The sequence below is a fragment of the Rhinopithecus bieti genome, unplaced genomic scaffold (genome assembly GCF_001698545.2).
Source record: "Rhinopithecus bieti isolate Rb0 unplaced genomic scaffold, ASM169854v2 scaffold_19722, whole genome shotgun sequence".
Lineage (NCBI taxonomy): Eukaryota > Metazoa > Chordata > Mammalia > Primates > Cercopithecidae > Rhinopithecus > Rhinopithecus bieti.
This window is the reverse complement of record NW_016809905.1, coordinates 1,617,834-1,641,584: the sequence shown is the minus strand read 5'-3', so window position 1 is coordinate 1,641,584 and position 23,751 is coordinate 1,617,834. Positions and strand designations below refer to the sequence as shown.

At 36.1% G+C, this 23,751-nt stretch overlaps 1 protein-coding gene across 2 annotated transcripts in view; it reads left to right on the top strand.

Annotated features, from left to right (window-relative positions):
- ZFP91 (ZFP91 zinc finger protein, atypical E3 ubiquitin ligase) overlaps positions 1-23,751 on the top strand; it is a 43,328-nt gene that overhangs the window by 5,994 nt on the left and 13,583 nt on the right. The window lies entirely within an intron of this gene.

The following is a 23,751-nucleotide window of genomic DNA, read 5'->3' as shown; positions in this document are numbered from 1 at the left end:
TGAAGTAACAGACTGGAATGATACACAGTATACAGAATGAAGTGAAGGCAAAAATCTTTATGCTAGTGGAGATACAGATTAAAATTAAAGGGTGAAGAATGCTGAGTGTTACAAGAATTCAGCCTGGTGAATAATTAAATTAGGTCAATATTAGGTCATTTTCCTTTAAATTTGAGTGTTCGCACACCAGTTGTATGTATTAAATATAGTTTTCTGTTTCCTGGATTATGACAGGAAGCTAATGTTCACTTTTTCAGTACCTTTTAAAATACTTTATTCTGGATTTACAGATTAGGTTATTAAAATTGCTCTAACATGTTGGACCAGTTGCTTATTCGTTTCTTTTTTTTTTCTAGTTTTTGGCTGTGTTCCTTGATGTTAAATTCAAACACACAGCATCCTCTTTAAAACTGGAACAAATATACTTTTAGGCACATTTAATTTATTGTGTTTGACCTTGACCCAGTCTTGACACAGCCATTTTCCAAACTCCTGGAATCCACCTAGTATGTGAGAGTCGATTAGTTTTTAAGGTCTACTTATAGCCTGCTTCTATTTCTATAAAAGAATATATGCATTTTATATATCAGTGTATGTATTACATGTACATGAGAATCTTAAGGTTTTTCTGTTCTTGATAAAGAATTCTTCGAGAACATACAAAGCAAGTTTAAAGCCTGGATTTTGTGCCATATGGAAGAATGACATTGTAATTAAGAACCAATAACTTGAGTTGGTGATGGCTGCTTTGTAAACAATTAGGTTTCAATGCTGAGGTTTCTTGTTTCTCTGAATTTTGGAATCTGAGGCTAATATTTCATAGTATACCAGGCAGAAGTTTTTCATAGCTGGCATTTTTTTTTTTTTAATGTGGAAACCTTTGCATGATTATTTTGTCTAACAAGTTTTTTGTTCCTGTTGTTGTTACTTAGAAAATAAGTTATATCTGCCAAAAATGGAAGGTCTCACATTTCTTATTCAGACATCAATTTGGAGATTTTATGATGTGGAGAAAATGTAGACAGGTAACAAGTCTAGAGCATTCTGATTAAAACAAAAAGCAACCTGCCTTTGTCAGAGCTGAAATTACCTTACATGTCCAAAGAAATCACTATGGGTTGCCTTGAGACGAACTTGAAGAAAGGTGGAAATTTGGAGCCCCTTTTGGAGAGAGAAGTAGATGACCTTTGGGTAGATGTTTTCTTTGTTTGTTTGTTAAGTAGCGACAGGGTTTAGCCAGGCCGGTTTCGAACTCCTGGCCTCAAGTGATCCACCTGCCTGGTGTGTAGATGTCTTAAACTAGAAGTTGACGTATTGGCATGTTTTGTGGTTGTGCAGCTGTGTAGAGATTAAAACTACATTCTGGATAATTTAATCCAAAGATCAATCCCACTTTAATCTACTGTTTAAAGTCCCTGGATCTAGATATTCTCAAATGTCAATCTTCATGTCTATTAGGTTACCTATTAAGGTAGCTGTTCAACTGTATGAACAGTAGATAGGTGTATAAGAGCTATAACATTCATATAAGATGAATGCATAAAGAAATGGAGGCTTGGGTAGTCACTTTTTCCTGTTGTGTTTCATGTTTAGAATTCACCTTAATTACTTTTCTGGTCATTTAACTTCTCAGTTATTCTGTTACTCTGGAGTAGTCCTCATGTTCAGTCTGCTAAATTTTAACTGAAATAACTCCTGTTGATTTCAGAAGTTAAAGGTTTTTCAAAACTTTAAACAGATTTTACTTTTAGAGGTAAGACTGGTCCTCTGTTGTATTAATGCTGAAAAGATGTCTTCAAGATTGTTTTACTCTTGTTTACTCAAACCATCTAGAAACTGTATGCCTTCCTTGAGTTGAAGACAAGAACCTTTGACATACACATAAACAATATTGCACACACAGAGCAGGCAACTTTCCATGTTTTTAAAATTAAGTTGCAAAGTGTTACTTTCATTTTTTTCAAACTGAAATAATAAAGTTTTTGCTACCCTTTTGTAACTGTGATTGGTATATAAAACAAATGGAAAGCTACTATGCTAAAATAGTGTTAGTTCATTCAACAAGTAATTGTTGAGCATCCACTATGTGTCTGACACTATTCTAGGCACTGGATTGTATTGGTAATCAAATAAATCAAGAAGTCAAAACAGTGTAATAGTGTTTGATGAAGTTGGAGTTGGGAAAGCTGAGTTTAGATGAAATGATAAGGAAAGACCTTTTGGTGGAGGGGACATTTGAGATTACATCTGAATTTATGCAGGTAGTTAACTTGGACAAGGAACATTCCACACAGAAGTTAAAAAGGATAAAATGCTTCAAACTTGAAAGCTTAGTTTACCGCTGGCAGAGGATTATCTTCATCATTGTGGAGTTTCCAAAAGTGTTAGAAATCTTAAGGGATGGAGACCTAGTTCCTTTTTAACTTGGCTTTATGTTTTCATTGTTTCTCTGTTTTGAACCAGTGTTGTAGTTATGATTATAAAGTAAAAGAATGGTCTACCTACATGTAATTTTTAGTTATCCCGGTGTGCATTTTAATTTATTTCACTTTCTAACCTCTGACTAGATATGTTATGAAGGCTAATTGTTTTTCTCCCATCTGTTAGGTCCTTAGTGATAAATAATAGTTAAAACCACCTATCAAGATAAAATATAAAAATGAAGACTGGAATACCTTAATGTTTATTAAAGTATGTTTTAAGGGTTTAATGGAGTGATAATAAATACTGTAGAATCAAGTAGATGTGGGCAGTGCTTGAGTTATTAATGATAGGTTATTTATTGCAGCACTTTTCAGAAACTTTGATTTTTTAGTAATGTGCAGTGTAAATGCCAAAATTTTGCAGCGATTACCTAACCTATTTGACTTATAAGACCCCCTTTTTAAACAACATTTTGTAAAACTGGAGTTTACAGAAAACATACTTGAAAATACTGCATGCTTGAAAATTTGATTATGTAAAACTCTGGATCTCAACCTTTTATTCAAAAGCATTTTACTCTCTTCAGTGCTGTTATGAAATAGTGATGTTTGACAGTGGTTACTGTGTCTCTGACTTGTGTAGTCAGGAAAAAAAATCAGTCATCAAATTCATAACAGATTTCAGCATTTACTTAGATTATTTGGAGCTTCACTGTTAAGTATTTACATTATCTAGTTTATCATAATCAGCATACTATCTGTAATTATTACTAAAGTATTAGTTTATTTTCATTATTTTTCTCCTGTCTGGATGACATCCTCAACTTTTTTCTTATGTTGATACAGTCTAATTTATAGCTGCATTTTGTTAAATTAGAATTAATTTGTTATTAACAGTTTTCATAGATTTCAACAGAGTTTTATTTTTCCTGTATTGAAATATCTTTGATTATCTTATCCTCTCAAATCAGTCTCTTGTATCCCATTCATCTTGGCCTCTTGTCAACTTGCAACCTCAACGTAACATTGACTGTTTCTACTTCCTTTACAGATGCATCTCTTTTATAGTATACTTTTTTGTTGGTTTTTCTTCCTTTCTAGTATATTTAAAGAATATTTTTATTATTTCTAAAATGCAGAAGACACATTTTCATGCTTTTTTTCCCATTCCAGTGAGAAAATCTAACTTTTGTAATTCTTACCATTTGAGTTTGTATACAAAAGGAAGAATCGAGAAGATACTGAGAACATCGTTTTCACAATTCTTTCTTGAAAGATTTTAATCTCCTTGCTAATGACCTAGTTTTCCTAGTCAAAATAAAATCTTGTAGGTTTTGAATAGAAAAGAGTTCTGAAAGGAAAATCTGTAGGTGAGAAAGGGCATATATAAGCCCAGTCTTAACAGTCAGATAGGCTTTTAAGGGTTTTTTTGTTTGTTTTTGAGACAGGGTCTCACTTTATTGCCCAGGCTGGAGTGCAATGGTGTGATCATGGTTCACTGCAGTGTTAATCTCCTGGGCTCAAGCCATCCTCCTGCTTCAGCCTCCCAAGTAGCTGGGACCACAGAAGTGTACTGCCATTTCCAGCTAATTGCTGTTGATTTTTTTGTAGAGACAGGGTCTCACTGTGTTGCCTAGGCTGGTCTGGAACTCCTGGGCTCAAGCAGTCCTCTTGCCTTGGCCTATAAAGTGCTGGAATTTATAGGCATGAGCCACCACACCCAGCCTGTTAGTTTTAACTGAAATATTCTCCTTTACTAATTAAATGATACTGTTCTAAATTTAAATGTAAGTTAAAAACAGCAACAATAACAACAAAAGCCTCTTTCCCTGGCTTCTCTTAATACTACTGAGATTGGCTAATATTTCAAAGCAAACTTTAATTATTTGTGGAAAACAAAGTGCACCTAATGATAAAAATACACAGAGTATTTCAGTTAGGTTTCAGAAACTCAAGTTTCTGACAATATTATAATGTTGAAGCCTCAAAGGCTAAACACATTAGATAGGCATTTTTGTTTGTCCTTCCTTCCTAATCTTTTATCTTAAGGTAGCAGTAACTGTTTTATTTTTCTTAGTATGAGAATAATTTACTCAGACATCTTGTTCCATGTTGGGTATGGCCCAGATCCTTTAATCCGTATTTCCAGTTCAGACATCCAGACCTCCTTTGGTTCTTCTTTTCTTATTATTAATTTCCTACAAATAAAGATATATGTCACTTACCATATATGTGAATTGTGATGTAGGCTGAAAAAGCCTTGATCATCAGCTTATTTCAGTTACAGGATTACCTATCAGGTAAATGAGTCTTAACTTTATAATAATTTGCCTATTACAGTTCAATTTATTGCCATCTTCGATGCAGTTATAAGTTTATTCTGTTATATATATTATTTTACATTGAGATCCCTTTTCCTGCCAAGACCGCTTGAGAGTTAAAGCAGAATGCCCTGATAGAAGAAAATTGAAGCAGAGGAAACTTAAAATCCTTAGTGGGGAAACCCATATTCAGCCTGTACAAATCCAAAACCTTTAAGAGAGACTTGTCTGTACATGAGGGCATAACTTATCCTCATTTTGAGTTGAGCCTTAGTGGATAATAATCTCTGACAAAAGGAATTGCCCCTGACTCTTAAGTTCAGGAAGGAAGAAGCTCCTCTGAATTAAAACCAGCCAGAATAATCTAATGCTATCTGAGCAAAGACTTCTTTAGCTTCATAACAAAACCATCTAAAAATTTAGTGGCTTAAAACACAGCAATTTATTACTTACTGGTTGGACCATTCCCCCCCGTCATTGGTCATTCAGTTCAGACTTGTTTTATATTATGGTGGTTGCTGTGCAGTGTTCCAAAATCCTGAAGACAGTAACTGCAAGGTGTCTTGAAACCACTCCCACAGTATAATCAATCAATTGTATTTCTGTATATTAGCAACAAAAAATAGAAAATTGAAGTCATAAAATCAAAAAATAAAATTTATATTAGTATTTACAACTCTGTAAACAAGATATACTGCTCCATTTACTTAGGTCTTTAATTTCACTCAGCAATGTTTTGCGCTTTTCAGTGTATAGGTCTTTCACATTTTTTATCCCATTTATCCCCCAGTATTTCACATTTTTTTATGCTGTTAGCTTAATCGGGATTCCCACTGTGTTTTAAGAGTGGGATTGAGTCTTTAAGAAAGAAGAGGTGCCTAGATGGTTTGTGGATATCCAGCCATGGCTGCTATACATTTATATTCTATTATTTAACCATTACCTAACTGAAGGGCATTTGATATTTCTGAGTTTTTTTTTTCCTGAGATTACAGGTGATTTTTAGAGAAATTCTATTAAAATGTACCATACGTATGTAGAAATGCACATATTTTAAGACATATACATGTACTCTTGTTTCTCCTCCCCCTTCTTCATTTTATATTATATTATTTTATAAATGGGCAGACTTTTGAATATTCCCAGGGTGAGCCCAATCATGTAACCATCACACAACTGAATAAAACATAATCGGTGTTTTGGAAACTCCTTTATGCTCCTTCAAGTCAACCGTCCCCAAGTGTAACTACCATTTTGACTTTAAATAGCAGAAATTGGTTTTGCCAATTTTTGAATTTTACATAAGTGGAATAATACAGTAGGCACTGTATTTGTATCTGACCTATTTTGCTCTTCATTTGTGACAAGTGCTGTGTTTGTCATAGATGGTTTATTTTAGTTGCTGTATAGTGTCCCATTGTGGGAATATAACCACAGTTTAACTCTTTTACTGTTGATGGATGTTTGGGCAGTTTTCTAGTTTTTATGACTAGTACTATGATGTGTATTTTTGAAATACAGTGTTATTGGGATTATGATTTACATATCATAAAATTCACCCATTTCAAATGTACAATTTAGGGATCTTGGTACATTTTGTGAATTGCACACCTATCATCACAATACAGTTTTAGAACTTTTTCTTCACCCTAATAATATCCTTCATGCCTGTTTATAGTTAATCCATTTTCTCACCCCCAACCCTAGGCAACCATTAATCTACTTTCTGTCTGTATGGATTTTTTTTTTTTTTTTTTTTTTTTGGACATTTTGTGTAAATGGACTCAGACATACAATTTGTGTTTGTATATAGGAAGCATTGCATGCAGGCAAGACAAATTTGTATCTAGAGTCTATTCCAGTAAGAACAAAGTGCTGCCACTTCCATGATGGAAGTGGTCCAGTGTAGCGAACCTTGCACCAGGTGAGCTGGCTGATCACCCCATTGATCCCATATCAGGGACTCGGTATTGGTCTCCGCTGCTGGTATATTGGGCAATTAGCAGTGGCTATAGTCAGGTCAGCCTTGGTACAACTCACTCTGGGTTTGGTTTTCAGCAATCTCAGTTTTGCAGCTGTAGTAGGTAAGTATTGTTTTCAGGAAAGACACAGAGAGGTCATTTTTGTGGTGCTTCAGCTGGGAATTTGAACCCCTGAGCACAGCTTTTCTTTTTTTTTTTTTTTTTGAGACGGAATTTCACTCTTGCCCAGGCTGGAGTGCAGTGATGTGATCTCAGCTCACTGCAGCCTCCACCTCCTGAGTTCAAGTGATTCTCCTGCCTCAGCCTCCTGATTAGCTGGGATTACAGGTGCGTGCCACCACCACACCTGCCTAATTTTTTGTATTTTTTTAAGTAGAGACGGAGTTTCGCCATGTTGTGTCCAGTCTGCACATTCTTTTCTTTATCCACTTTGTGTTTTCTAATTAGGAGCAGCCAGCTAATTTCATTATATCATTACTTTGACCAGAATGTTCTAAGGTATCAAACACATGATCTTTAAAAAGAAGGAACTTCTGTCATTCGTGACAACATGGACATTATGCTAAGTAAAACCAGAGGACATTATGCTAAGTAAAATGAGCCAAGCACAGAAAGGTAACACTGTATGATCTCGCTTACATGTGTCATCTAAATAAGTATATCATAGAAACGTAGTTACTGGAGGCTAGGGGGTTAGGAGGTGGAATGAGAAAAGGGGAGATGGAGATGAAAAGGTACATACAGACATTAGTTAAATTGGGAGAGTAGGTTTTAATGATCTGTTTGCATTGTGTATTAGTCCCTTTTGAGTTGCTAGAAAGGAGTATGTGAGACTGAATGATTTGTAAAGAAAAGAGTTTTATCTGACTCACGGTTCTGCAGGCTGTCCAGGCATTGTTCCAGCATCAGCTAGACTTCTGGTGAGGCCTCTGGAAGCTTTCGTTCATGGTGGACGTGGAGGTGGGGCAGGTGTGTCACAGAGCCAGAGTGAGAGAGAGGGGAGGAGGGGCTAGGCTCTTTTAAACAACCAGGTCTCACATGAAGCCATAGAGAACTCAACTATTACCGCAGGGATGGCACCAAGCCATTCATGAGGGATCCACCCCCCTTACACAAACACCTCCCACATCCAATATTGGGGATCACATTTCAACATGAGATTTGGAGAGGACAAACATCCAAACTGTGTATCACACTGCATGATGACCACAGTTAATAACATATTACATATTTCACAGTTGCTAAGTTGATAAGTTGATACGTTCTGTTGTTTTGAATGAAACTCTTATTAAGTTTTTCCATCTGTCCCCAGCAGCCACCAGATGCTCAGACAGAGCACCAGCAGGCGATGCAACTGCATGGGTCCCTTTATCAACACTGTATACTTAGGCTACAATAAATTTATACGCAAATATTTTTCTCTGCTCTTTCCTTTTCTTAAACGTGTCCTCAACCTTAGTGCTACATTTGTATATGTCTTTCATACCCCAGAAAAAGCAATATGAACAGAACAAGGTTGTACTGTGGTTGTTTTTAATATATGCAGAACTGCTGTTGGAAGAGAGAAATCAATGAATAAGCCAGATGTTGGGGATAGCCAAAAACAACACATTTCATGAATATTGAAAATGATCCATTTTATATGAACCAAGCTAAATCTAGATGATAATAGTTTGTTTTTATGTGCTGACAATTCCCAATTTTTTTTTTTTTTTTTTTTGAGACGGAGTCTCACTCTGTCGCCCAGGCTGGAGTGCAGTGGCCGGATCTCAGCTCACTGCAAGCTCCGCCTCCCGGGTTCACGCCATTCTCCTGCCTCAGCCTCCTGAGTAGCTGGGACTACAGGCGCCCGCCACCTCGCCCAGCTAGTTTTTTGTATTTTTTTAGTAGAGACGGGGTTTCATCGTGTTAGCCAGGATGGTCTCGATCTCCTGACCTCGTGATCCGCCTGTCTCGGCCTCCCAAAGTGCTGGGATTACAGGCTTGAGCCACCGCGCCCGGCGACAATTCCCAATTTTATGTTTGTAGCCCACTCTGTCCTTTGAACTTAAGGCCTGTTGATGTTTTACTCAGCAATAATCTTAGACTTGGTCAAAGCAGAACATATATTCTCTCTAGTGTCTCTTCAAGAAACAAAAAACCCTGATTGTTTTCTTTGTTTTCATCGTCAGTCCAGTTGTTCAAGTCAGAAATCTAGAATCCCAAATCCTTGGCATCTCCCTCTATCCCTGTTAAGTCATTCTCTAGTCCTATCTCGTCTGTTTCCTAAGTATTTCTTATATCTCTAATTCTTTCCATATTCAATGGTATTACCCTCTTTAAAGCCATAATTATCTGTTGCCTGGCCTATTGCAGTAGGTTTTTAGCTGGTCACCTAGCATCTACTCTTGCCCCTACCTAGCTCATTGTCTAATCTGCAACCAACATGAACATTAAAAATGAAAATCTGATCATGTCACCTTTCTGTTTAAACTGTCTGTGGCTATTAGGATAAGATCCAAATTCCTGGAAGGCCCTTGTTAAACTTTTTCATGCCTCCTCAGCATGATAAATGATGGGTTTTGTTATGTTTTCTCTGCTCCAGTCATATTTATCTTTTTTTCAGTTCTCAAGACATATACATGTACTCCTGTTTCTCCTCCCCCTTGTTTATCAGCTAGGTACCACTTACTTAGTCTTCAGAGTTCACCATATTTATTTAAACTTAAATATTGAGCTAATTCTTAGCTATAGAGATCATTAAGTTAATGAGCACTAGTTTTAAGAGCTGTGCTTTCAGAGAAACCATCCTTTCACCTTCTCAAACTTACGTCTGAGCAAAGTCTTAATGATTTTAGGAAGAACTAACTCACCTAATGTCTATACTTTGAACATTGATGACATTACTTTGTGATTCTTTTTTTTTTTTTTTTTTTGTCCAAACTTAATATCTGCAGAAATTCTGTGAAAGTCTAATATTTTTTATCCTTTCTATCAGTGCACTGGTGACTGATGTCTGGCTTTGAAATCGGTAAGCCAGGAAAAATTATATGTAGATGGAGTAAACAGAGATAACTAGAATAAGAAAGAAAAATCTAGGTATTAATACACAGTGTTGATTTAAAATGAGTAAACTGTTTTGGAATGTAAACATTCTTAATTTCTTAAATACAGTTTTAAAATCTCATTTGTTTTCTGGTTTTTAATCACAATAAAATTTCTCTAGTTCTGTTTTGAAACAAGGAAATACAGCATGTGGCTTTAGGTTAAAAATTCACTCATGGAATAATTCTTATAGATGTTTCAGGTTAGTATATTATATAAATGGGGCCCTCTTTTGGCACTTGAATCCAAGGCTGGGTGGAAATGAGCCAAATCTGGATTGAGCTCTTGCACTGGCGCTTTCCTGTTTCTCGTTTATGTGGTTAGGTGTGGTATAGTAGAAAGAATATAGACTTTGGACTTAGATATACCTGTGTTCAGTTCCCTCCACAACTTTTAATATGTGGGAAAGTCAGTTACTTGGTTTCTTCATCTGTGAAGATAAGAATAATAAATACTTGACAGGGTTATAACTGATTTTTGAGAAATGAAAAAATAAATATATTACCTGGCAGTTAATACTTAAGATTTGTTAGTTGCCCAGAAGAAATTTAAATACTTAGAGATTTGAAGACCTTTACATTTAGTATCTTCCCAGCTTATCAACTAACCACACCCTGTTTCACCCTACAATAAAATAATACGCATTGATTACGTTAGAATGGCCCTTCTAACTTAAAGTATTCTATCATGACAAAGTGGCTCTCATCTTTTGGAATTTAGTGGTTTGACTTGTTATATTAGTTATCTCTGGCTGTAAGATTGAGATAAATCATATTTCATTGTTTGCTATCTAGAAGAATTAGAAGAAAACATTCCTGCCAGTAGTATCAGTCTCTTTTTTTCTCTTTTTTTGGTTTTGAGACGGTGTTGTACTCTGTTGCCCAGGCTGGAATGCAGTGGTGCGATCTCAACTCACTGCAACCTCTGCCTCCTGGGTTCAAGCAGTTCCGTTTTCTTGGCCTCCTGAGTAGCTGGAACTGGTGTGCACCACCATGAGTCTGGCTAATGTTTGTGTTTTTAGTAGAGACAGGGTTTCACAATGTTGGTGAGGCTGGTCTGAAACTCCTGACCTCAAGTGACCTAACCCACCTCCGACCTAACCCACCTCCGCCTCCCAAAGTGCTGGGTATAGGCTTGGGCTAGCACGCCTGGCCTAGCATTAATCTCTTATTGTCTCAAGTCATAGTATAAACCACTCTTACTTCATACCTTCTTTCAAGAATGTACAGTTGGCCCTTGAACAACATGGTAGGGTTAGGGGCACCAACTCCCCCTCACAAACAAAAACCTGCATTTAACTTCCCAGAAACTTTACTAATAGCCTACTATTGACCAGAAGCTTTATCAATAACATAAAATCAACTAATTCATATTTTTTATGTGTATTATATCCTGTATTCTTACAGTAAAATAATCTAGATAAAATGTTATTTAAAAAACCATACGGAAGAGAATATATTTACTATTCATTAAGTGTAAGTGATCATTATAAGGTCTTCATCCTCTTCTTCACATTGAGTAAGCTAAGAAGGAGGAAGAAGAAGAGTCATTACTCTTATCTCAGGGGGTGACAGAAGTAGAAGGAGCGGCAGGAACATTTACAGAAATACAATTTCTGCCTGACTTGTTTTTTGCTTTTTCGTTTCTGTACAAATGTTTCTACACTTTAACCATTTGCTTTAGTTTCAGGGCAGGTATATAGAAGGGTTCCTGTCATAAAAGGAAGTCAGAAGCAGTCTTGAATAATTGGAACCTTTCTGCCAGAATTTCTAAGTTTTTAATGTTAGTTTGTTTTCCGGCATTGCTTCTTATATGTTGTCTTTTTCATCGTCTGGCACCTGATCAAAAGCACTCATCTTCATCATGTCATCTTGTTAATTCCTCTTGTGTGGTGTCTGTTTGCACTTGAATTTATCCAAGATGCTTATTTTTAAACTCTTCACCATCACCAGCCCACCACCCCCCCTTTTTTTTTTTGGCCATATTCACAATCTCTTTCATGATTTGCTTGATTGGCTCTGCCGTAAATCCTGTGAAGTCATGCACAACATCTGGACACAATTTTCTCCAGCAGGGATTTTCTGTAACGATGGCATCTTCAGTGGTGTAATCGTCCCTGACTTTCATGATGTTCTCTCTATTGGGATTTTCTTACATAGAGTTAACAGTCCTTTTCCATAGAATATCGTATAATGAGACTTAAAGATTCTTATGACCCCCTGATTGGGAAGGTGAATTAGACACATTGTATTTGTAGACCACACCTTTGATGTTAAACTCATGAGGCAGCCAGGGGCATTGTCCAATATCAAAAGAACCATAAAAGACAGTCCCTAACTGACAAGGTACTTCCTCACTTCAGGGGCAATGCATCAATGGAACCAATCTAGAAAATTAGTTCTTGTTTTCCTGGCCTTTTTGTTGTGTAACCAAAAGATTGTTGGTTTTTCTCTTCAAGGCTCAGGAGTTAGTAGCTTTATAGATGAGGGCAGCCCTGGTCATAAACCTAACTGCTTTTACATAAAACAGTGGAGTTAGGCTATCCTTTCCTGCTTTAAATCCTGTTGCTTGCTTCTCCTCCTTACTAGTAAATGTCCTGTCTGGCATTTTTTTCCACACTGGGGTAGTTTGCATTAAAAACTTAGGCAGATACCCTTCCTCAACTGTTTTCTTAACAGTGCCTGGGAACTTGTCTGCTGCCTGTTGGTCAGTAGAAGCTGTTGCTCCTATTATCTTGACTTTTTTTTTTTTTTTTTGAGACGGAGTCTCGCTCTGTTGCCCAGACTGGGGTGCAATGGCGCGATCTTGGCTCTCTGCAAGCTCCACCTCCTGGGTTCACGCCATTCTCCTGCCTCAGCCTCTCCCAAGTAGCTGGGACTACAGGTGCCCATATCTTGACATTTTTAAAGCCAAATCTCTTTCTGAAATTATCAAACCATTCTTCGCTGGCATTAAATTCTTCACCTTTCTTTTGCTTTAAGTTGTCATATAATGACTTTACTTAGCGTCTGTAGGTATGCCTTTCTTATAGCAATTCTGTACCCACATAAAAGCTGCATCTTGAATGTGAGATAGAAGTATTTTGCAAAAACTGCAAGATTTTTGCACGTGCTACTGCAGGTGCAGTGATGGCTTCACAAATTTCCTTTTCTTCAGTACTTTTTATGTTGGATTCATTTATCTTAAAGTGGTGAGCAGCTGCAGCTACACACCTCAACCTTCTATGCTTATCAAGCAATTCAACTTTTTCTTGTAATACCATGATTTTTCTCTGCTTCTTGGAAGCACTTCCAGTATCACCAGTGGCACCCCTTCTGGGTCCCATAGTGTTATTCAAGGTTTCAGGTATTGCTCTAAACATAGTGAAAAATGGGTTAACTGAGAGAGATCCCTTTTACTGCGACAGTAAATTCACTCAGGTGGTGGTGATTATCCTCACGACATTTTAAGCAGATACCTGAAACAGCTGAGCCTGCTGCAGTAGCAACAGGAGATAACTATGAAATTATTATGTACTGAGTTAATTTTATGCAGTTATTCAGTACAACATCTTTACGTTTCTTTACATTTCTCTGGACTTTGGATGATGCCATGTATAGTCTAAGACTTTGTGAGTGTAGGTTTTGTTGAATTTTAACTTTTTGTAATGTATTTGTGTATATTTTACAGTAATGTCATCAAATAGAGTAGTATCTATAGTTTATATATAGTTTATGCATTCATGAGATACCTTAATTTTTTCAATATTTCTAGGCTACAGTTTGTCTGCAAGTTTTTTCAAATTGTCACAAATCTCCAAAAATTTTTCTCATATATTTAAGAAAACCTGCGTATGAGTGCATCCATGCAGTTCAAAACTGTGTTGTTCAAGGGTTAATTAACTGTAGTTATGTTCACTGTGCCTGCATGTTGCTCATGCAGTGACTAGCATGATGTCTTCCTTTACCCAAGCTAGTATGGCTTTTTTCTCTTATTATTTATGTATCAAGGAACCTCCTCAAGGTTAGCTGCTATTATAAGAAACAACTGGAAATTGTCTTTGAAGTACCACACAGAAGAAACTTGGCTTGTTTCCTATCTGTTTATGATTGTTTATGCTAATTATGGATTACCCTTCAGTTATCAGTTTCTATTCCAGAAACCTGGCAGTACTTTTGTGCATGCGTCTGTGTGTGTGTGTGTGTGTGTGTGTGTTTGTTTGTGTGTTATGTTTAATTTACATAAAATAGTAGTAAAAAAGAATTGAAAGCATACAATTCAGTGACATTTAGTACATTTACAGTGTTGTACAACTATCACTTCTCTCTAGTTCCAGACATTTTCATCACCACCAACAAAGGAGTCCCCTGTACCCATTAAAAGCAGTTATTCCCCCTTCCCCCATTTAGCTGCAGCAAACATTAATCCACTTTCTGTCTCTATGGGTTTACCTGTTGTGGATATTATATATAATTGGAATCATACAATATGGAACTTTTGTTTCTAGCATCTATCATATAATGTATTTTTAAGGTTCATTCATATTGTAACATGTTAAGACTTCATTCCTTTTTAAGGCTGGATAAAAATTTTCTTTGTGTGTATATATGACATTTTGTGTATCCATTCACTGGTTAGCGGATATTTGCGTTGTTTCCACGATTTGGGTATTGAGAATTGTGCTTCTATGAATATTCATATATAATAAGTATTTCTTTGAAAAGCTGTTTTCAATTTTTGGTGTTATGTACCTAGAAGAGGAATTGCTGGATCATACGGGTTATTCTGTGTCTAAGTTTTGTAACATTTTCTTAACAATGTTTTCTTAGGTTTTCCATAACACTGTTTCCCTCATTAGCTGCCTCATTTTACATGTCCACCAGCAATAAACAGTGGTTCCAATTTCTCTGCATTCTCACCAACACTTCTTATTTTCTTTTTTTCATTATTTTTAGTAGCCATTGTAGTATGTGGGAAATGGTAATCTCATGTGGTTTTGATTTGCATTTCGTTAATGACTGATGTGCCATATCTTTTCAAGTACTTTTTGGCCATTCGTATATCTCTGGAGAAATAATCTGTTCAAGTTCTTTGCCCATGTTTTAATTGGGTTGTTTCTCTTTTTGTTGGTAAATCCAAAGACTTTATATATTTTGGATATTATTCTTTTACCAGATATATGACTTGCAAATATATTCTCCCATTCTGTAGGCTGTTTTCACTTGTAAGCATTTTTTAGTGCTATCTCGTATGTTTAGGTCTTTGATCCATTTTGAGTTAATTTTTATAGATGGTGTAAGGTAGGAGTACAACTTCATTTTTTGCACGTGGATGTCCATTTATCTTAGCACCATTTCTTGAAGAGACTGTGCTTTCCCTTACTGATTGGTCTTAGCCAACTTCTTAAAAATCAGTTGACCATAGATGTGTAGATTTATATCTGGACCTTTATTTCAGTTAGTTGATTTACTTATTAGTCTTATGCCAGTAATACATTGTATTGATTACTGAAGCTTTATAGTAAGTTTTGAAATTGAGAAGAACAAAGTGCATCTTTAACTCAGTTTGTTTTCAAGATGGCTCTGACTAGTGTAGATCCCTTGCATTTGCCTGTGAACTTTAGGATTGGGTTGTCAATTTCTACTGAATAGGAAGCTAGGGTTTTGATAAGAATTACATTTAATCTGTGGGTTTATTTTCAGAGTATTGTCATCTTAACTATTTCAGTATTTTATTCCTTTTTATTCTATTGTGTAAAGGTGATCATTTTCTTAATTTCCTTTTTGTTCCTTTCTCATATACTTAAAACAATGAATGTTATGTATTGGTCTTATATTCTGGCACTTTGAATTTGTGTATTACCTTTAACAGTTTTCTTTTGTGAAAATTCTTTAGAATTTTCTATATGTAAGGTCTTTTCATCTGCAAATAGAGATACAGTTTTACTTCTTCCTTTTCACTTTGGTTGTTTTTTTTTTTTTTTTCCTTGACTAATTGCTTGGCTGAAACTTCCAGTACAATGTTGAATGGAAGTGAAGAATGAGGGCATCTTTGTCTTGTTGCTGACTTTAGCAGGAGAGCTTTGTCTCTTGCCACTGCAAATGATGTGAGCTCTGGGGTTTTTGTAGGTGTTCTTTGTCCAGTTGAGGAAGTTCAATTCTATTCCCAGTTTTTTTGTGTGTTCTTATCAGGAAAGTTTAATTTTGTCGGATTTTTTTTCTACATCAATTGAGATGATGGTGTGTTTTTTCCTCCCTTTATTCTATTAATGTGGCACATTACATATATTTTTGTATGTCGAGCCACCGTCATAATCCTGAGACCTGTCTCAATTGATCGTAGTGTTTAATCTTCTTAATATGATGCTATATTTGGTTTGCAGGGGATATTGGCTTACGGTTTTTTGGTTTTTTGTGGTGTCTTTGTCTGGCTTTGGTGTCAGAATAATGCTGTGTTTATAGGATGAGTTGGGAAGTGTTCCATCTTCTATTTTTTAAAAGAGTTTGAGAAAGACTGGAGTTAATTCTTTAAATGTGTGGTAGAATCCAACAATGAAACCATCTAGAGGTTTCATTGTTTTTTTTGGGGGGCGCTTTTTGTTTACTGACTCAGTTGTCTACTTGTTAAAGGTATGTTCGTCTTTTCCATTTCTTGTTGAATTGTTATTGGTAACTTGTGTGTGCCTAAGAATTTGTTGCTTTTATCTATGTCATTTGTTGGCATACAATTGTTCATTGTATTTTCTTGTTTATTTCAGTGGTAGTGTCCCATTTTCATTTCTGATTTTAGTAATTTGGGTCTTCTCTTATTAACCAAAAGTTTGTTGATTTTGTTATCTTGTCAAATAACTAACTTATTTACTTTATTCTGCTAGCTTTGGGTTTACTCTGCTCCTTTTTTCCTAGCTCTTATGGGGATGATGTTAGGTTATTGACTCAGGCATGCGATTTTCTTTTTCTATTTTAATGTAGGCATTTATATCTAGAAATTTTCCTCTGAGAACTGCTTTCACTGCATCCCCTAGGTTTTGGGATATTTTGTTTTCATTTTTAGTCATCTCTAAGTATGAGTTTTCTAGTTTTCCTTCTGATATTGATTTCTAGTTTCATTCTATTGTGGTCAGAGAACGTACTTTATATGACTGCAGCCATTTTTGAAATTTATTGAGACTTTTCAATATGTATGATTCCCCCTGCCCCACCCCCGAGATGGAGTCTCACTCTGTCACCCAGGCTGGAGTGCAGCAATGTGATCTTGGCTCACTGCAACGCCTCCACCTCGTGGGTTCAAGCAATTTTCCTGCCTCAGCCTCCTCGAGTAGCTGGGACTACGGGTACACGCCACCATGCCCGGCTAATTTTTGTATTCTTAGTAGAGACAGGGTTTCGCCATGTTGGCCAAGCTGGTCTCGAACTCCCGACCTCAGGTGATCTGCCTGCCTCAGCCTCCCAAAGTGTTGGGATTACAGGTGTGAGCCACTGCGCCTAGCCCAGTGTTTGTTTTTTAATATTATGTCTGGTTCTAATATGTCTGATTTTTTAATAGTGCTTGAGTTCTGTATTTCCTTATCAGACTTCTGACTGGTATTTGGTTCTGTTGTTGAAAGTGGGGTACTGATGTCTCCATTTTTGTGATTGTGGTATTACCTGTTTCTCTTCAATTCTGTACATCTTTGCTATATATGTTATGTGTTGATACATCTTGAGAGGGAGAGGGGGCCTGTGTTAGCTATGTATAGGTTTATATTTATTTTCTAGATTGATTGACCCTCTCATTAATGTATAATGTTCTTTGTGTTTTGTAACAGTTGTTGAAGTGCATTTTGCCTGATATTAGTAGGGCCACCCTTATGAGTTAAATTGCTTTCCTCAAAAAATGTTGAAGTCTTAACTCAGGTACCTGTGAATGGAACATTGATAAATAGGGTCTCTGTAGTAAATAGGCTTTTGTGGTAATTTGTTATGGCAGTCCTAGGAAACTAACACATTTTGGTATTGGAAGTGGGCTATAAAAAAGTACCTAAAAATGTTGGCATAGCTTTGGGATTGGGTAATGGATATTGTCTTGGAGTATTTTGAGGTGTGGCACATGCCTGTAATCCCAGCTATACTGGGAAGGCTGAGGCAGGAGAATTGCTTGAACCTGGGAGGCGATGGTTGCCGTGAGTCAAGATTGCGCTGTTGCACTCCAACCTGGGCAGCAAGAGTGAAACTCTGTCTCAAAAAGAAAAGAAAAGAGGAGAGGAGAGTCTAGATTGCCTTGAAGAGATGGTCAACAGAAATATGAGCATTAAAGACAGTCTGATGAGGCCTTAGAAGGAAATGATTAACATGTTGTTGTACAGTGGAGAAAAGGTGATCCTTGTTATAAAGTTGCAGAGAACTTAACTGAATTGTGTTCTATCATTGGTTAAGCAATGAACTTGGATATTTAGCTGAGTAGATTTACAGGCAATGTGTAGAAGATAAAACTTTGTTTCTTCTTGTTTGTATACTAGTATGCGAGAGGAGAGATATAAATTGAGGAATGAACTGTTTAGCAAAAAGGAGTCAGCACTTGATAATTTGGAAACTTTTTAGTCGTCCAGATAGTGTATTGTGGTACAGGACCAAGGCTGTGACTGGACAGCTATTCTCTAAAGAGACTTGGTATATAACTTGTGGATCAAATCAGCCGTCTCAGTAGTTCCCAGAATAGACATGCAATTTTTCAGGAAAGATCTGTGGAGGACCCTCATTTGATGGCTTCGACCCCCTGAATTTCATGAAAGACTGACAAAGTTTTTGAGAATGTTGTAACAGTAGAAACACTGCCAGGCTAGACTGAATGGGACAGAGACAAAATGGAATTAAAGAAGAATGATGCTGAGGGTAGAGCCGCAAATGCTGGGTCCTGAATGTATTAGACTTCCTGGAGCCACAATGGTGGGGCTATTTCCCCAGTGGGCTCAGAGTACAAATCATTATCCACAAAGGCTTATTCTTAGGTCTAAAAGTCTAATGCTGTTTGCTAGGTTTTGGACTAACCTGGGACCCCTGACCCTTTTTTCCCCCCTTCTCTTTTCTTCCTTTTGATATGGAGATACCTAATCTATAACTGTCCCACCATTGTTTTTTGGAATCAGTTCCATAGATGGAGAAGAATTTTGCTGTAGAGTGGACCATACCCCGAGTCTCATTCGTAGCTGATCTAGATGATGATATTTGATCCCTTTTGAGTTGATGATTTTTAGGTATTGTTTTGGATTTAGAGTTGATACTGGAATGGGTTAAGACTCTGGGAGGTTGGGATTAGGTGAATGTCTTTTGCACATTGGAAGGACATAAATTTTAGGGAACCAGAAGGTACAGACCACTATGGGTTGAATTTTATCCCCCCAAAAATGTGTTGAGGTCCTAGCCCTTAGTACCTGTGAATATGAACTTATCTGGAAATAGAATCTTTGCAGATGTAATCAAGTTATGATGGAGTTATTCTGTATTAGAATGGGCCCTAATCCACTATGACTGATGTCCTTATAAGAATAAGCGAGACACATGGGACAGGAGGAAGCACCATGTGATGATGGAGATAGAATTGAAGTTTTTTAGCAGCTATAAGCCAAGTTGACCACTACCAAAAGCTAGGAAGAGGCAAGGAATGATTCTTCCCAGAGTCTCAGAGGGAATGTGGTCTGTTAATTGTGTTGATTTTGGACTTTTATCCTCCAGAGGTACGGGAGAATAGATTTCTGTTAAGACATCCCAGTTTGTTGTGATTTGGTAGAGCAGCCCTGGTAAACTAATACATTATTTCAGCTCTCTCTTTCTTTCTTTTTGCATGTAATATCTTAATCCATTCTTTTACTTTGAACCTGTTTGTGTCTTTGGATCTAAAGCAAACTTATCTAATCTATATCCCGCAGTCTGAATGTGGCTCAGGAGGGCTTTGAATGTGTCCCAACACAAAATCGTAAACTTTCTTACACAGTATGAGATCTTTTTAAAATTTTTTTATCTTATCAGCTATCATTAGTGTATTTTATGTGTGGCCCACGACATGTCATCTTCTTCCAATGTGGCCCAGAGAAGCCAAAAGATTGGACACCCAGGTCTAACCTGAGTTTCTTGTAGACAGACTGAAGATTGGTTGTATTTTTTGTTTATCCATTCTGCTAATATGTAACTTTTAATTTCACAGTTTATATATATATTACTGTATATCACAGTAATATATAAATTACTGATAAGAATGGCCTACCATTTTGCTTTGTGTTTTCTACCTGTCTTAATATCTTTTATTTTGATCTTAATTTTCTTTGTATTTCCTTCTTTGTGTTGCAGATACATAGCAGTGTACTATTGTCTCTTTTCATTTTCTGTGTATTTTTATTTTCTTAGTGGTTACCTGGGGATTGCATTTAGTACTTCAAACTTTATCTAGTTTAATGCCAATTTAGGTTCAGTAGTGAACATATCTCTGCTCTGTACCATTCTGTGCCTCACCATTTATGTTATTGTTGCAAAGTGTATGTTTTGATGTCAAATGCCTATTAACATAAATTTATAATAGTTATTTTATACATTTGTCTTTCAAATCATGTAGGGAGAAAAAGGAGTTACAAATCGAAAGTATAATATCGTATTTTTGCCTGCGTAATTATCTTTGCTAGTGTTTTAATTTATGGCTTTCAGTGCTCTCTAGTGTCCTTTAATTTCATCTTAGAGGATTCCTGGTGGCATTTTTTATAGGGCGGATCTACTAGTGATAAGCTGTTTTTGATTTTCTGGTAATGTCTTAATTTCATGAACTTCGTTTTTAAAGAATAGTTCTGGCAGCAATAGAATTCTTGCCTGACGATTTTTTTTTCCTATCGTCACTTTGTTATCACACTGCCCTCTGACTTCCATGGTTTCTGATGAGAAATAGGCTGTTAATCTTGTTGAGCATTCCTTGTTGCTGATGAGTCACTTCTTGCTGTTTTTATGGTTCTTTGTATTTGTCTTTCTACCAATTGATAATAATGTGTCTGGGGGCAGATCTCTTTCATTTATCCTCCTAGGAGTTAGGTAAAGTTCCTGTTTGTATAGACTTTTTTTCCCCAGTAGTTTTTCAAATATTCTTTCTGTTCATTTTCTCCTCTCCTTCTGCAGATCTTATTATGCATCTCTTGACATGCTTAATGGTTGTCTAAACGATCTGCTGGGCTTTATTTTTCTGTATTCTTTTTTTCTTTATATTCATACTGGATCATCTCTGTTGGCCTAGCTTAAAGTTCACTGATTCTTCTTTTTCAAGTCTGCAGTGAATTTTTGATTTCAGTTATTACACTTCTCAGCTCCAGAATTTTTTTCCCTTAGTTCCTTTCCTTTTTTTTGAGATGGAGTTTCGCTCTTGTTGCCCATGCTGGATTGCAGTGGTGTTAATCTTGGCTCACTGTAACCTCCACCTCCTGGGTTCAAGTGATTCTCCTACCTCAGCCTCCCAAGTAGCTGGGATTGCAGGGACACGCTGCTATACCCAGCTAATTTTTGTATTTTTAGTAGAGGCAGGGTTTCACCATGTTGTCCAGGTTGATCTCGAACCCCTGACCTCAGGTGATCCGCCTGCCTTGGCCTCCCAGAGTGCTGGGATTACAGGTGTGAGCCACTGTACCTGGCCTCTCTTGGTGTCTTTTTATAGTTATCTTTTTATTGATATTCTGTTTTCATTGAGACATAATTCTTCTGATTTCCTTTAGTACTTTGTTAATGCTTTTCTTTAGCTCTGATTTTCTTTAGTTCTTTAAACATTTTTTTTTTCTTTTTTTTTTTACAACTTTTATTTTAGATACGGGGGTACACGTGCAGGTTTGTTACTGGGGCATATTGTATGATACGAGATTTAGGGTACAAATGATCCCATCATGCAGGTACTGAGCATGGTACCCAATAGTTTTTCAACCTCCCCCCCAGTAATCTCCAATTTCTGTTGTTGCCATCTTTATGTCCATGAGTACCTAAAGTTTAGTTCCTGCTTTGGTCTCTGTGGTCTCTGAAGGCTCTGGTCCTTTAGCTTATATTCATCGAGCGATTTGACAGATTTCCTTAAACGTCTTTACTCACGTTTTTCTTAATTCAGTGCTCCTTGGGCTTTTATAACCTTTAACTATTGTCCATAGTTTCCACAAAGTTGATTCTGACAGTTTTTGTTCATGGTATGTGTTTATTTCTGTGGAGGGACATTTTTGCTGTCATCTCTGACAGAGTGATTTTTTTTTTTTTTAAGACTAGATTTTAGGTGATGGGGCGGTAGTATTCAATAAGAATAAGATAGGCTATTATGCTTTATTCATAATGGTAAGCTATTGTTATCAAATTGGCATCATTTATCCAATGAGTATAAAATCCACAGTATAGGAAGTTGTGGGCATACCATCCTTTCATCATGAAGAAGAAAAGAGCTTTGTTGAGGAGAGGAGGTTATGGAGTGGGTTCAAAGTCCAACTCGGTACAGTTGGGTTAAGGGAAAAAAAGATGTTTCTATTATTAAATGTTGTAATACTTCATAGATGGTGTTGAATTGTTCTCTTTGATGAAATTGTTTTAAAAGTAGTCATGACCTACATGTAAAAGTCCTTCATTATTAATCTCAAAATATGATTTCTAAATCTAGGTGTCCTTAGCTAACCTTGTGATTTTGAATAAGCTTCTTCTTTGGTCTTCTAGATACTTTATGGGTAAAACTTAATGGATTGTGCTTAGACTGAATGGCGTTTGAGGTATTTTCACCTCTATTAATGTTTTTTTTTATTTTTTCTATTAAAATAGCTCAGATAGGAGGGTGATAACAACAATGAATGGAAAAGGCAGCTGAAAGGAAATGCACAACTGATTTTGATGGTTGTTTAGAACTGTTCACACTGCTATTTATCTCTGTGTTTCAAACTAATTTCATTACTTCAGTATATTCTCATAAAACTTTCAGTGTAGTTAAAGCTAAAATAGCCTATAGTTACCACATTGCTCCATAGTAAACTATTTTTTAATGTTAAGCAAAAATGTTGCCATACTGTATATATAGTTTTGTGTCTTTTTTATACATTTAACAATATTTTTGCTGATAATTCCATGTCATTTTTAACAGAAACCTACCTCTATTTAGTATTCCATCATAGTAAAGTGTCATGGTTTATTTAAGCACTTTATCTTTGACAGAGGGTTAGGTTGTTTCTGTTCTTTGCTATTATAAACATGCTGCAGTTAACCTCCATGTGGTAGTTTATATTTCTAGGACTTATACTTAAAGGTGAAATTGCTACACATATTTTTGGACCTTCTTTGGAAGTAACCAGTACTTATGAATTTCTTGTATCTCTTTCCAGAAATGTTATAGTATGTAAGATATATATATATACACACACACTCACACATACTATAATGACTAATGTATAGCACTGTTTTTAAGTAGTAGAAGAGTAGAAAACTAAACACTCAAAGGGGGATTGGTTTCATAAGTTATATATTTGTATATATCTTACATATATATATATCTTACATATGTACACAATTATTTGTGAAATCAATCCCTCTTTGAACATTTAGTTTTCTACTCTTCTACTACTTAAAACAGTGCTATACATTAGTCATTTATAAGTATGATTGTAATTTTGTAGGATAAATTTCTGATAGTTGAACATCATGTGGAAAGGTGTATACATTTATAATTTTGATGTATATTGTCAATTGTTCTGCATGGAGGTTTTGCTAATACATTATCATCTGTGTGTTAGAGTATGTTGTCAAATACAGTATATTGTCATATATGATCATCCCAAGTATAATACATGAAAAATGGTGACTTGCTATTGTTTTCATTTGAGTCTCTCTTGTTCTGAGTGGATTGAGCTTTTGTTTTGTTTTCATTCCTATTTTCTTTTCTTTTTTTCCTTTTCTTTTTTTTTTTTTTTTTTTTTTTTTTTTTTTTTTTTTTTGGGGGTTTTGT